This window comes from Perna viridis, chromosome 8, assembly GCF_037379345.1.
Source record: "Perna viridis isolate PV_CMFRI_1.1 ecotype Kerala chromosome 8, ASM3737934v1, whole genome shotgun sequence".
Classification (NCBI taxonomy): Eukaryota; Metazoa; Mollusca; class Bivalvia; order Mytilida; family Mytilidae; genus Perna; species Perna viridis.
The window spans coordinates 41,519,399-41,533,787 of NC_142452.1; the positions used below are offsets into that span (position 1 = coordinate 41,519,399).

Below are 14,389 nucleotides of genomic sequence, written 5' to 3' on the forward strand. Positions count from 1 at the left end.
TCATGAACTCGTTGGTCGTTACCGTGTATCCATCTGCACCATGAAAACTGATTTTTGCAACGTGTCATAATTTTTCTTTCCTCTTTCGTCTACCGTAGACTTGACTTTTATGGGCAACTTGGAGGGTGTTTCTAGAAAAGGAGAGGACGCTAACCCTACTAATGCATCTGGTTTATGATCCCAGTTTTTAGTAGAGTCCGAGTTACTCATTTATTTTTGTTTCTTTGTATGTTTTTTTTTTTTTGGTTATTTTATGTTCTTTGTTGTGTGTGTTTCTGTCTTTTCATGTCTGGTCTTTGTTCCTGTATTAAATTCTTTCGATTCCCGCTAGAATCATTGTTTCCTTGATTATACTTTTAAGTAACAGCTTTATAAAAATTAGGCAGAAGGTGATCATGATTCATGCATATCAAAGGCCTTCCAAAATCACCTTTATTTTTTATCAAGAAAAATTTACAGACCACATAACCAGTCTTAACCAATCATTTGATTGTTGCACGTTTGAGAGACAAATCATATAGATTGTTTAAGAAATTGGCACTTTTGCAAGAGTTATTGTTCTTGAACCGGTTTGATTTGGCTGGTTTTAGTAGGAGATAAATGTATGGTATTCTCAAAGATAAAAATCTGAATACAGAAAGGATTATCGTTATGTACATATATAATATATGAACAACGATAAACTATCCTTTTTGGTTGGTTTTTCTACCCCATTAATCACCTCTACCAAAGACAGTGTATGACCTGTACTTAAAAATTAAATTATCAAATTACATTCGTAACTTCGTATATTTAATTTTTTATTCTCTATAAGTTAATAAAGGAGAAAAAAACTACTCAATATCTAATAAAAGTTAACATCAGTTCACACCAACTTTGCAAACCAAGCTTTTTTTTCTTCTGTCCATTACACCTGCAAACGACAAATGAGTGAAAGTTTATTAGATATTAGATTATTAATTACGTCATTCTTGCATGGGTTTATTTATGTCTGTTCTAACGCACGGTACATGCTTAAGTTTTGAATTGTCTACTCTTAGAATGCCAAAAAAAAAAAAGAATTTTGTAATGCTTCAAAGATTACTCGTTTTTTTCACAAACTAAAATGAGATTAGAAATGTTGAGTTACATATTCAATAAAACATTTGCATTCGTTCCAATCAATATACATACATTTTATTGTGCAATCCTTTCATGTGACGTAACTTCAGCTGTACCGTCCAACCTTTCCCATACTTGGAAGTGGTATTCAAATATCTGCAACACATCATTTTATCAGCATATTGCATATGGTGACCGAAATTCATGAAATTTGACAAATGGACATTGGTGTGGGAAAATGGAGACATACGATCTTCAATGTATATGATATCATTTTATTAAAAGTTGACAATCATTGGAAATGAGATTGAGGCTTAATCAGCTGTTTTTCTCCAGAAGATTCTTAAATATTAAAAAAAGAATAAAAAAATAAGTCAGAAGACGGAACTCAATGTAAGATAAACAGAAAATTAAAATTCCATTGTTATTTTTTATTATGACTTTTTTTTGCCTTATCTGTTCATCTTTATACAGCTCAAAATTTATCTGAATTCACTTTTTTAAACATTAATAGTATAAAGACTTTTGGACAAACTCATAAATGATATTGAAATACTCTGATTTTATAAAAGTATTGTTATTGATACACCTGTATATTGCTTATATTTTGGTAGGTGGCATCAAAACAATCTGACACCTGCATCTGTAGGAAACAAAACGCTGCACCACTTACGTTTCCATCTGTGCAAGTAACTGTTACATTAAATCTATAGTTTTTACCAGCAACAACCTGTAAAAGTTTTTTTTCCTGCTAACATTAGTGCGTCATTATTTCTACGTTTATATCTGAGATTGATTAGCCATAATGATTGTGTGCCACCGACTACCCGGATACACTATCTTAAAATGTTAACAGTGGATTTTTGGGTCGAAATGTACCATCGAAATCTTAAAACATCGTCAAACTGTAGAAATGCATTTTTTAGCAATTTATTAGGACAAGTTGCTTGTCTTAAATTAGTTTTAATTGCAATATGCATAATGTATGTACAACTATGCTCGCCTATAATGATTTGCCATTAATTCACACAATATACTCTTGTTAGGCAAGAACAGCATTTAACGTTCAAAATTCACTCTTGATGCTGCAACCAGCACTCTCACATTTCGTGACTCGTTCTAAATTGAATCTAAATAAATTCTATATTTCGAAAAGCCTGTCTGCAGCGGTTAGTAAAAGAGAGAATTAACGTCTGCCGCTGGTTGGAGCTTACTGGTTAAGAAAAATAAGACAATATGGTCGTTTTCGTATAGTTGCTTTTATGGTTTTCTTTTCATGTAAGAAACATTTGCTTCCTGTATGAATCTTACACGCCCATTTACTTGCGCGACAATTTATGGTTCAGAAATACTCAATATTATAATAAAAGATAGAACACCAAAATGATTCAGTTAAAAGTAACAAAATTATTTTTTTATAATATTAGTCACATTAATGTCATGCGTCCCACAAAAAATGTACCTGTGATTGGATATTTGTGAAGTTCATGTGTTCCACTTCGAGGTTTTCCTGGGTAGTCAGCGTATCTCTCACTGCATCAACGACAACGGTCGGGAGGTTTCCATGGAAGTCTACCCAACCACCTGGATTTGCCATGCTACTTTCATAAAAAAAAATAAGTAGGTCTTTTTATATTATTTAAAGTTATTGTGTATTTAAATCTGAAAATAATTACATTTACGTAAATGTACATTAATTATTGATAAAGGTTATATATGTAAACTTTCTTTTGATTACCGCTATAACCTTGATTCCCTTGATTACTCTTTCTAATTACAAATTTTCCAAGACTGAGGGATTACTTACGTCCATGTATAATTCTGTTTGTAAATCTTAAAGCTCGCATAAAAACCGTTACAGCAGAAGGTTGCCACGTTTTTTTCTGATTAGTTGAATTGCAACGGCAAAGCATGCATGGGGTGATGTAAATTATCGACAAAATACACCGAAGCGTCAGCATAGAGACAATTCAAATATGTTGAAATAACAAAACAAGTCTTGAACGTGAAAAGAGTAATCAAGGGAACCAAGATTATTGCAGTAATCAAAAATGTAATCCAGGGAAAAAAACCAGACATGGAAAACAGACATACACAACAAAGAACATAAAGTAACTAAAACCATACATACAAAGTAACAAAAGTAAATGAGCAACTCGGACTCCACTAAAAACTGGGAGCATGGACCAGATGCATCGGTAGGGTAAGCGTCCTCTGCTTTTCTAGAAACACCAGCCGAGTTGTTCATAATAAGTCAAGTCCGGGGTAGACAAAAGAGGAAAGGAAAACTATGACCCGTTGAATAAATCAGTTTTCATTGTGCAGATGGATACACCATAACGATCCACGAGTTCATGATGACGACCATAAAACTTCTGTAGTGATGACTTCAATCTTGTAGCAACATAACCCTGTTCCGGAAGCCTATTTGTTAGAGTTCTAGCGCGATACAAAAAGTCTGCGTAGTTTCGGCAAGCTCTGTTGCCACAGATGTAAGGAAAGTTCACAATTCTGAATGAAAAGTCATCACGATTGTCGTAAAGTTTGGTCAATAGTTTTCCTTTACCATCGATTTCTAAGTGTAGGTCAAAATATGAGGCTGAACTTACAGTGTCTGTAGTATCATTTATCTCAAGTTCTTTGGGGTAGATGCAATTTATCAAATCCCCAAAATTACGATTGTTTAAAGATAATACGTCATCTATATAGCGGAAACTGAGATTAAAGGATCTAGCCAAACGATATTCTTTCTTTCGGATCAGATCAGTTATAAAGTAAGCCTCATAAGAGTGAAGGGATAGGTCAGCAAGTAGGAGCACAATTTGTTCCCATTGGAATGCCGACCGTTTGTTGAAAACCACGTCCATCACACTGGACAAATATCTTATCGATTGAAAATTCCAACATTTTGTAAACATCTTCCTCTGTATATTTTGAAGATGATTTGGAATTATTTCTTACAAAGTATGAGGAATCTCTACCAAGAACTATATATTTGTATCTAGGTGTACAATCTTTATTGGAAAAACAACGAGTTATAATGTTTTTAAGTCGGGATTTTAACTGTGTATGGGGAATAGAAGTATACAGTATTGAAAATCATAGGTTTTAATGTTATTATATTCAGATAATAGTCTTGAACTGATTGTCTCCAAAAGATCTTTCGAATTGTTGAAAGTATGCCAAAATCAGTGACAGTGAATATTTGACCATTAGCGACTTTGGAGACTTCCGACTACATAGTGCTCAGAAACCTAGCCGGAGGCTAGGCGCTCTGCCCACAGAGCAACTGGGATGTGTGCCCCAGGTGGTGGAATGGGGTATCCCTGGCGTGTTACATGCTGGGGTTGTCAGGCTATAATACGGAAAACCTGACCGCAAACCATAGTGGTGCGCCGTGTTGGGAAAGATGCCACGTTCCTCGCACGTTAAAGAACCCTGCTGTGGTATTCGATAGGAGTAGGAACCTTTGCGCTCCGCCACAGGAGGCTAAATTGCCCGACCTTACCCATCCCCCTTTTTCCAGTGGCAATCAAAATTTGTCGACCCTATTATCCTTGTGACCCATCCTTTTTTTTCATTTCATGTTCATTTTATCATCCATTTCATGTTCATTGTCTGAATATAGCTGAAATATTGCTGCTCGGACGTTAAACCCCAACAAACAAACAAACAAACTTTGGAGACTTCAGTCTTTGATTTAATTCTTTTGTCACTACATTTTATAAACATCGGGAAAAATATCGAGGTGTCAGTATTTAGGACAAACTAAACTAGTAAAAATCCAAAAACATAATTTGAACGTACAAAAAAACAGAAAACACAGACGTTCTACATACACACTGTAGCAAATGAATAAAAAAATATTACTAAAGATAAGAACAACAAGACATCACACTTGCCATTTTGCAAGAATTATAGTTCTTGATTCAGTTGATTTTAATGGGAGATAAATGTAAAAAGTGCAGGACTGAATGCGGAAATGATTATCGTCTGTGAATGTATGCATATGTAGACTGAAAAAGCATCGTTTGTTCCGTGGGTTTTTCTACACCATAAATCATTTTGTCATTGGCAGTGTCTGAATATTATGTGGACTGGTACTTAATAGGTCTCTTTAGGTATTGCAACAGTATTTCTATATGTTTATATTGATGATAAATATGTGTTTGGTTTTTATATTATGACAGATTATTTATTCTAAATAAAGACAAAAAAAAAAGATATTAAATACGCTTGAATGATTTTTAAGTCCGTTTTGGACAATTTCAAAATTCGTTTGTACGATTCTGAAATTCGTTTTGGTGATTTAAAAATTCGTATGTACGTTTTAAAAAAATTCGTTCGAACGATCTTAACAATTCGTAAGTACGATTTACAAAATCGTTTGTACGATTTACATCATAGTTTCTACGTATTTAGATTCGTTTGTTTGAATTTAAAAATGGTTTTGAACGGTTTTAACAATTGTTTGTACGATTTTAAAAATTGCTTGTACGATTTTAGAACTTATTATGGAGGTTTTTAAGTTCGTTTGTACGACTGAAAAAAAAATCATTTGGATGGTTTTGAAATCCGTTTGTACGATTTTTATTAAATTATATTCCTCCAATTTGAGCTCAATCGAAAATTAAACATTTATTATAGCCGGACCTACGAAAGGATATTCGTGTAGAGTAAATATGCAAAACAGGAACTTTATGTCCCGCAGTATCCTATTTTCTAAAATATCAGACACTTTAAAACTGCACAGAAAAAATAAACGGGCATAGTATTATTGTGAAAAAAAAAGAAGTGTACCCTTTTCTGATCATTTGTTCAGGATTTTAATTCTTCATTTTCCTGCGAAATTCTGCATTTTTGTAAAACAGCCAGTTGGTGAAGGGAAGAAAACCCAATCAGGCGAGGACCTTGATCATTCTTAATGCCTGAAGCATGCATTTTAAACCTCCCTACATTCACAAGTATTGCATCTATTTATGTACGAATGTTCTATTACCCACCATCAATATTTCCACTACGTTAATTTTTTTATCTTATAAGTTTTACAAAATTAGAACTGGTCAGTTTTGTGTACAAAACACTGCACCCCAATCTCATGTGTACAGTGCAACCTAATGTGAAGAGGACAATTATGGACTTCTTGAAATTTACTAATCATTTTAATGAAACATGTTGGTCAAGTCAAATTAAAATGCTACTAATAGAAATTAACTTGAGGGTACCCGCGAAATCGCGATCGATTGAGTAAAGATTGGACGCAGTACTAATTCAAACAAAATGAGTAATCGTTGTAAAGAATCTACGGACATCTACCATACATCAAGAATATGTACTTCTAACACATGTAAGAGAACGAAGAGAATCATCTTTTTTCTACAACCAATTAAAAAAACAAGCCCCCCCCCCAATCCAGAAGTTAAATAATGCGTCCCTAAGCAAAGTTTCATGCCTCGTGCCAGTGCACTTTCCTGAAAAAATTGTTTTAATCTTGGACTAAGAAGCTGTTTTATTGGTCCCAGGTTTAATTTGACCCAGGGAGGAACTGATGTCTAACGACGACGATGACGATACCGACAAACGCAAAGAGAAGACTCTAAATGTTGATATGGCCTATTGCGGAAAACACAAACCATTAAAATACACTTGACGTTGCGTACGTTGTTGGTGTCACATTCGACTGAACCGGGGCTGGTTACGAAAACTTAAATGTTGCTATTAGAATGTGGAGTTATCAAAGGCAATATAGATATTAAAATGTTCGAAAATAGTTGTTGTTTTAGAATTATAATCATAAATCTTTAAAAGAAGCCATTAATTGCGGAAGGAAAGCACTATTCGATCGCAAGAACGTCTGTTTTCATATGTGGACGGGTATCTTTAAGAAATGCTTGCTTCCCATTTCACCAATATATCTAAGTTGTTTCTTGGCGTATTTTGATAAAACAAACTTTTTTGGGAAGAGCAGTTTGTGCTGCAGACGATGTCTAATTTTTCATGACGTAATGATAAGATCAAAGCGTATTACAATATCACAAATGTCTCCCCTTTGATGCGGACATTGTAAAAATATAAAGAAATCGATTTGAAGACAAAATGTTAGACATATTTTTAAAAGTTATGCTAACAGCTTTTTTTAATCGGGACTTGTATTAATTATAATGACAATTTTTTACATAACTCCAATGAAAAAATATATAAAATGTTCAATCAGTCTTTGTCCGTACTTCAATTATGTCACAAATCTTCATTTTTTCGACGTTGGCCATTGGCTACTTTCTTGCTTACCATTGTAAAATATAACAACGAATTGTATTTTTACCCAAGTATATTCACGCTTAAAGGACTGTATAAATATTCAGAATATCATATTAATTCTAAAAAAAATAATAAGTTTTTTTTTCTAATAGTAGATAAATACGCAAAAAACTTTTCAGTTAGCTTTGAGTGAACTAATAACTATAAAAGTTTGAGTTTTACATGTATATATGCTGCAGATAGTATATTCTAAAAATAATGGAACTTGGTTGAACATGTATCTAAGCGCAGCATTTTGTCTGTGTCTAACCAAAATGTCACAACATCTAAAATTTGTATATGTTATTTATTCAGGCGTACACCATGCGAAATTCGAACGAATTGCTGAAAAAGGCAAATGGTATTGAGTCAATTTCTTCATATGCTTAAAAATGTATTCATCCTCCTCTATGTTTTCAGCATTTCATTATATATATATAATGTAAAACCATGTCTAACAAAAATGTCATAAAGCGTATTTTTGACGTTTCCAAAGTAACTGTCAATTAAAAAAACAATAAAAAGTATTGAAAAGTTACGACATACTAGATTGAAATATACGACTGTGGATGTAATGGATTAAAAAAAGAACGATTTTAGCGAATCTGATAAAATAATGAAAGAAATGTTGAAAAGAAAACAGGAAAAAGAAAGCTGTTTGTTCATATGTAATGATGCCCTGGTGAAATCGGGATCAGCGTGTCTGTATCGAAGTATTTTGAAATATGTAGACACGCGCTTGCGCGTTCGCAAGTGAAACACTGTAAAATAAATGCATTTCATGATCGTCTTACTTACCTCTTGAAAATTATTTTAGCTATAAGATATAATAAGCTGCACAAATATTCCATATATAAAACGGTCCACAAAAAAATAAAATCAGGGGTACATTTGTTCACCCGAATTAAATTAAGAACACATTAAAAATTGAATAATTAAAATAAAAAAAAAAACAATCTACGTACGTGGGTTTTAATAAAACACGTATTTTTATCCTTTTTTGGCCCCTTTTTCTAAAGTGGCAAGGGCAACAAAGTCCAAATTAAATAGGAATCTTCTTAGTTGTTGGTAAAATCATATCAACATTTCAGAACAATTCGTCAACCACAACTTGTTATAAGTTATCGCAAGGAAACGAAATGTCCTCAGACGACGACGACTGCGCTATAACATTATACGACCGCAAGTGTTTTTCGTCGTATAATTAAAACGGGTGGTTTCGCTCTCAAATTTTCTCAAAGAGGGATCTTTGCCAAGTTTCTGTTTTCTCGGAATGTTTAGCAATGTTTTATGTTTAGCAACAGACCTTAGAATACCTAAACGAGTACATGTATTCGGAAATTTCAACATACAATGTACATCTACATTAGAAATATAAAACCAAATAGGAAAGAAATAAAATCAATTTATACGCTTCCACAATTTGATTTCTGGGAGGGGGGGCTACTGACTTTTTTGCTTGTAGGTTTGTTGGCTTTCTGTTTTAGTGAGGGTGTTTTACTTTTTTAACGCATCACGAAATATGTTTTCATAATTCCTAACATTTTTCTCATAGGATAAAATTTCCTTCAAATCATTTTTAAATGATTGATGCCGAACTATTTACCATATTTACCATGTAATCTGATCATTTCAATTGACCAAAACGTACGAAAAATCAATATCGAGTCGGATAATTAAATAATAAAACATGTCGTGTGTGTTATTTTATGTAATAAAATTAATAAGCACACTTCTTTTCACACGTAACAATTATAGAACGATGTACGTCGAAATACAAAAAAAGACGTCGAAATTTTGCCGATTTCGACGTTACCAAATATGATACTAACACCGTACGCTACGTCACTTGCAATAAACAATATGACTGCTCCACACGTGCTTTGTGCTAATAACGTTTTTTTTTTTTTTTCAGCGATCGATTAAATTAAGATTAGCAGTCTCTACATGTAACCCTGGTGTTATTAGCTGGTTATCCTGAGGCTTCGCCCAATTTTTCATACAATGGCCAGTGGACAACAAGAGAGTAACATTGATTTTTATTTTATCAAGAATTCTGCTTATTTGCACGTTATAGGTAGCCTTCTTGGTCTGGTTTAAGGGAGTTAACGTTATTCCATTGTTAAAGACCCTTATACAACATCAAGACGCAGAAGAAGAATTAAAGCCCTGTTCCTTGATATCGGTTATTTTCAATGTATCGCGTGAGTTTTGTTTTGTTTTTTTTTCAGATGCACATCCACTTCATAACCACCCTTTTAAATGTTTATACAAGAAAAATGTGATCAACCCCCAACTGGGACTCGTAATTTTTTTAATGGTTGAATTGGCGAGAAAAGTCAAAAGGGAACTTTCTAGCATTTTGTATTATATTATTCTGCGAAATTTTCTCTGTTAGTTATCAAAGAATTACGACGAATAATGCTTTCAAGTAGGTTATCAAAATGGTCTCTTGCTATAATTCGAAAAATATTTTTTATCTAGCTCAAAATCGAACTTGCATGTATCTTTGTCCTGAACAACTGTACAAAGTTTGGGAAACGCCAAGAGACGAACGGACAGACAGACACTCAACTGAATTTTCATGCATATTAAAAAGTTAAGGCTTTATTCACACTTTATCCGAAATGTGCATTTTGCTCGAACAGAATTTTTTATCATACAATGCAATAAAAGAAAGACTATAAGCTTTCAGACTTGGTACTACATATTGTTGGCCATTTTGAGGTGGGTGAGAGGGAAAGGGGGCTGGGTTGAACACCATTTAATTTTCTGAAAGTTCTGCTCCACCCATTTAATAGAAGCATACTAAATTCTTACATTTTAAATAATTCAATATTTTACTCAAAACAAAGGGTAAGGGTGTACCAATCATGCCAGTTTACACATACAAAGGTGAGGGGTCCGGACTTTGGGTGCTCATGTTTACACATAGAAGGGGGAAGGTTTATTTCGACACGTTCTACGCCTTTCCATGTCTGAACAGTTTTGCACCTCAGAAAAATGGTGGATGTCGTTTAATTAAGCAAAATAGTGAACGTACAATACTGGTGTAGCACATGTACACATAATCCGGAGAGTACGTCGATTGAGCCTGCGCGAAAGCGTTTTATAATATACGGACCAATGACGATATCCGAATTTGGATAATTTCCCCAAAAATCGCGTTTTCCGTAGAAAAAAGATTGTTTCGAAGACAAATTTACTAAGTATACAATACTACATTTATACCCCATATCACAAATATATTCGACCTTGTATAGTTTCAGAGGAGTTGCGGCTCAAAGAAGTCGGTCTCTTCCTTTAGAAGTATAGACTATAGATTTTATCAATTTAACTAACTTCAGCAAATTTCACCATTCTAAGAAGGATAATTCTTATATTTACAATCAACACTTTTAGTAGGTCTTAGATAATGGGACATCATGCTGACCAAATTTATTCTCCCTAACAATTTTGATATTTTTTAGAACTTTCTGGGATTTTCGGCAAAAAAACTGGTTCTGATCCCCTTGTTCTATCTCCAGCCATAACACCCACGTCTTTTTTAGGAATGAATTTGGCCCATGCAATTTTGGATGGACATACAAGGACATTCCAAAGCACTCTCTCATACAACGCAATCGTAGTATGACAGTTCTTCTGAATACAAACACGTTTTAAAACTGAACAATTAAATTTATAAATCTGTACAAACGAATTTAAAATTCATCCAAACGATTTTTTAAAATATTTTTTCTATATTTCAGCTATTTATCACGAATAAGCTGTCTTATTATATCAATTCAATTATTTGAAAATTTTGTATTTTATAGTTTATTTCATCAAAGACATTGTATCGTTACATCTTCTACTCAATTATATCGCCTGAATATAGCTGAAATATTGCTGCTCGGGCGTTAAACCCAAACAATCAATCAATCTACTCAATTATGATAACCATAAGATTTTTCTTACCTTTTTTACGGAAATAGTGATGTATTAAATACCGACACCAGACTGGTGTTGATTATTTCAACTTTTAACATTTATTTAAATCTTTTAAAATTATTTAAATTATTTAAGACACACGATATTCTTTGACTGTTGTTTTCTCCTTCAATTTAATTTTACTTGAAGTCGTATTCTTCTAAATCGACTTTTAAACGATTTATGAATAAATCAGGAACTTTCTGTAAAATAGAAATTTCTTGGAATTGTTGTAGAAATTTACGTCATAAATCCGTGACGGACTTTGAATAAGAAATAACATTCAAGGTTACATAAATCTTAAGATGCATGTTGCCCTTCTAAACGATTTTCTACAAAGAAAAATCGGTTAGTAGTTTTGGAATTTTTTAAACATCATTTTGTAAGTGTAATTTGACTACAAGTATTTCCACCATCAAAATCAAGGACATTAGGTTATTCATATCATGTAGGTAAATTGAGTTATAATAACTGAACATGAATATTTCAGGGCAGATAACTCAAGCACAAACCTGATTTTTCTAACATTCTATTGAAAGATTTCTGAGCAAATCCAGTAATGCAAAGATTAAGTGATGGTCTTTTCAAACATAGAAAGCATCTTTGGGTGAAATTATATTTTCGGTTTGGTGATTAGTGGAGTTTTGACATGCATGTATCTGATTTTTTCCTATTATACCCGATTCTTACAAAAAACACTTACTATATTGTTACGCTTTTTCGTTACCACATTTTATAAACATCGGGGGATATCGAGGTGTCAGCATTTTGGGATAATCTAAATATAGCAAAATCCAAAAACATAGATTGAACGTAAAAAAAACAGGAAACAGCCACACTGTAGCGAATGAATAAAATAGATTACTTATAATAACTTAAGATATGGAAAACCAGGGGCGTAGCTGCCTATACGCAAATACGCAGTTGCGTACTTTCGGAAAAAGTAACAAAAATAAAAACACACATTTTAAAGATGAAATAAAGGTTTTATGCAATGACTCACTGGGGGCCTTGAGCGACGCCCCCCCCCCCAAGACCCCTCGCCGTAATTTTGCGTACAAATAAAGCAGGCCTAGCTACGCCCCTGAAAACAAGACATCACATAAAAAATTAAAGCACTTGCAATATGAACTCCAACATTAACCAATTAAAAAAAAATGGTTGGTAAACATACAAATCATTACAGAATTACATAGTATAACTTGACTCTTTTCATGTGTATTGCTCTTTCTTTACAATGGACAACTGACTGCTGTTTCTCAAATAAAACCTTTCGGTATAGTGAATCCTGTCTCTAATGAACCCCAAATAAACCCAAAAGCCTATATATCAGATACTCTTTTTTAGAAGTACCCCCATATCAGTTTAAATGTATTTTGAACCAGAAAAAACCGAATACCTCTCTACAATCACCGAAACAGAGGACATTTATCAGCGGTACAAGGACGAAGGAGCCACAAAACCTCTGTTTCGGAGATAGACCTTTCTAAACCAAGCAAACTCAACAGACCAGGTTCAGTTAATAAAGGGCTCACCATGGCAATTATTATTTTTGTATATATTAATGAACGAACTTGCCAAATAAAAAACATCGATTAGTTTACAAAGGCCAACTTACACAATCATTTGAACTCTTTCGAAGTTTGTAAAGATATATATTCGCGTGAGCATCAAGATTATTTTTCCGACGCAGTCGGTATAGTTTCGCTTTTTATCCTTTGACCTTAACGACGCTCTTCCATGGAAACGCAAGTCATCTGATCAAAATTCTTTCAAATTGGCCAAATACTGATAACTTAGTGGGGTTCGAAAAAGGAAATTGAAATTGCGTGTCATGCGTTATTTCCTGATGAAAATATAAGTAAAAAAAATACCAAATTTTACTACGTCGGCTAAAGATAGTACTTGTTATCTTAATTATAGTTTACTTCATAATTATTATTCGATTATTATAGCACATTTTCTAGTTAAGGCATTCAAAGTAATATTGCGGATCATTGGTTTTTTCTAAGAAATTGTATCTGACCGATATGTATCGAAAATGTTAAAACATGTTGGGTTTTTTTTCAGAATTAAAATGTTTAAGAATTGAAATGAGCCAAAGTTTAAATGAAACAGGTGAATTCGCACACCGAATTAAAGTACATACGTTCAAACAAATTGATTGAAATAATTAAAAACCACGGGAGTCTTATTTCTACGACAGTATTAAAGATCGCTGATTTTGTGAAGATAAACGCAAAACGCGGCCACATAGCCTTCCTGGTTTATTTTTGGAAATTCCACGAAATGTTATTTTTTTAAAACTCACTATTATGCAAATACTATTCGCTCCTCTGCTTAAATAACGGATTTCAATGGGTTGATAAATCTCTTAAGATTTTTCACCTTAAAACAATAGGAATAGAAAGAAATGCTGAGCCCATGTTCTCGTCTTTTAGGTGTAAGCATTTGAAATTTTGGCAGGAAAAATAATTTATCTGTAATTTTCTTAGATTTTTTCTTAGTAGGTCTTATATATAAAAAAACCGAATTAATAACAAACAATTCATGAAAAAACACTCTTCACAATTAACACTTTATGGTGTGCTTAATGAAATTAATTCTTATTAGAATTTTTACACTTGTTTAGTCGGAATACCGTATATCATGTATATTATCTTACCTTTTTATGTTATTAGTAATCTGTTAAAAACCGACACCAGCCCTAGGTTGAATTTTCTACTTTTCAATCCCTGCCTTATACACGGCTAAGACACATTTCTTTCTTTGGGTTTTGTTACTTTTTCTATACAATAATTTTTTAGTTAGAAAACATGATATTCCCGGAAGTTTGAGTGTAATGTATACCAAATACTGCACAAGAATAACATCTTGCCTATTTCTATGACAATAGCACATTTTCTTGGTAAGACATTTAACGCCTATTTCTAGACCATTGGTTTTCTATGAAGTTGTATCTGACTGAAATGTCACGAAAAACATATTTTTAGAATATAAATGTTGGTATTTCAGAAATATG

General features: G+C 33.1%; 1 long non-coding RNA gene across 4 annotated transcripts; it reads right to left on the bottom strand.

The window, feature by feature from the left end:
* Positions 1-783: 783 nt before the first annotated feature.
* Positions 784-14,218, bottom strand: LOC148610542 (uncharacterized). Of its 4 annotated transcripts, none has more exons than XR_015924693.1 (5): positions 14,033-14,218; positions 2,564-2,702; positions 1,775-1,831; positions 1,174-1,257; positions 784-913 (listed from the first exon to the last, which is right to left on the bottom strand). It is a non-coding gene; the product is annotated as an uncharacterized LOC148610542 (long non-coding RNA). The 4 variants fall into 4 exon arrangements; XR_015924692.1 differs by having other exon boundaries at positions 2,564-2,699; positions 14,033-14,215; XR_015924694.1 differs by lacking the exon at positions 14,033-14,218 and adding an exon at positions 11,356-11,513 and having other exon boundaries at positions 2,564-2,699.
* Between the last annotated feature and the right edge of the window lie 171 nt (positions 14,219-14,389).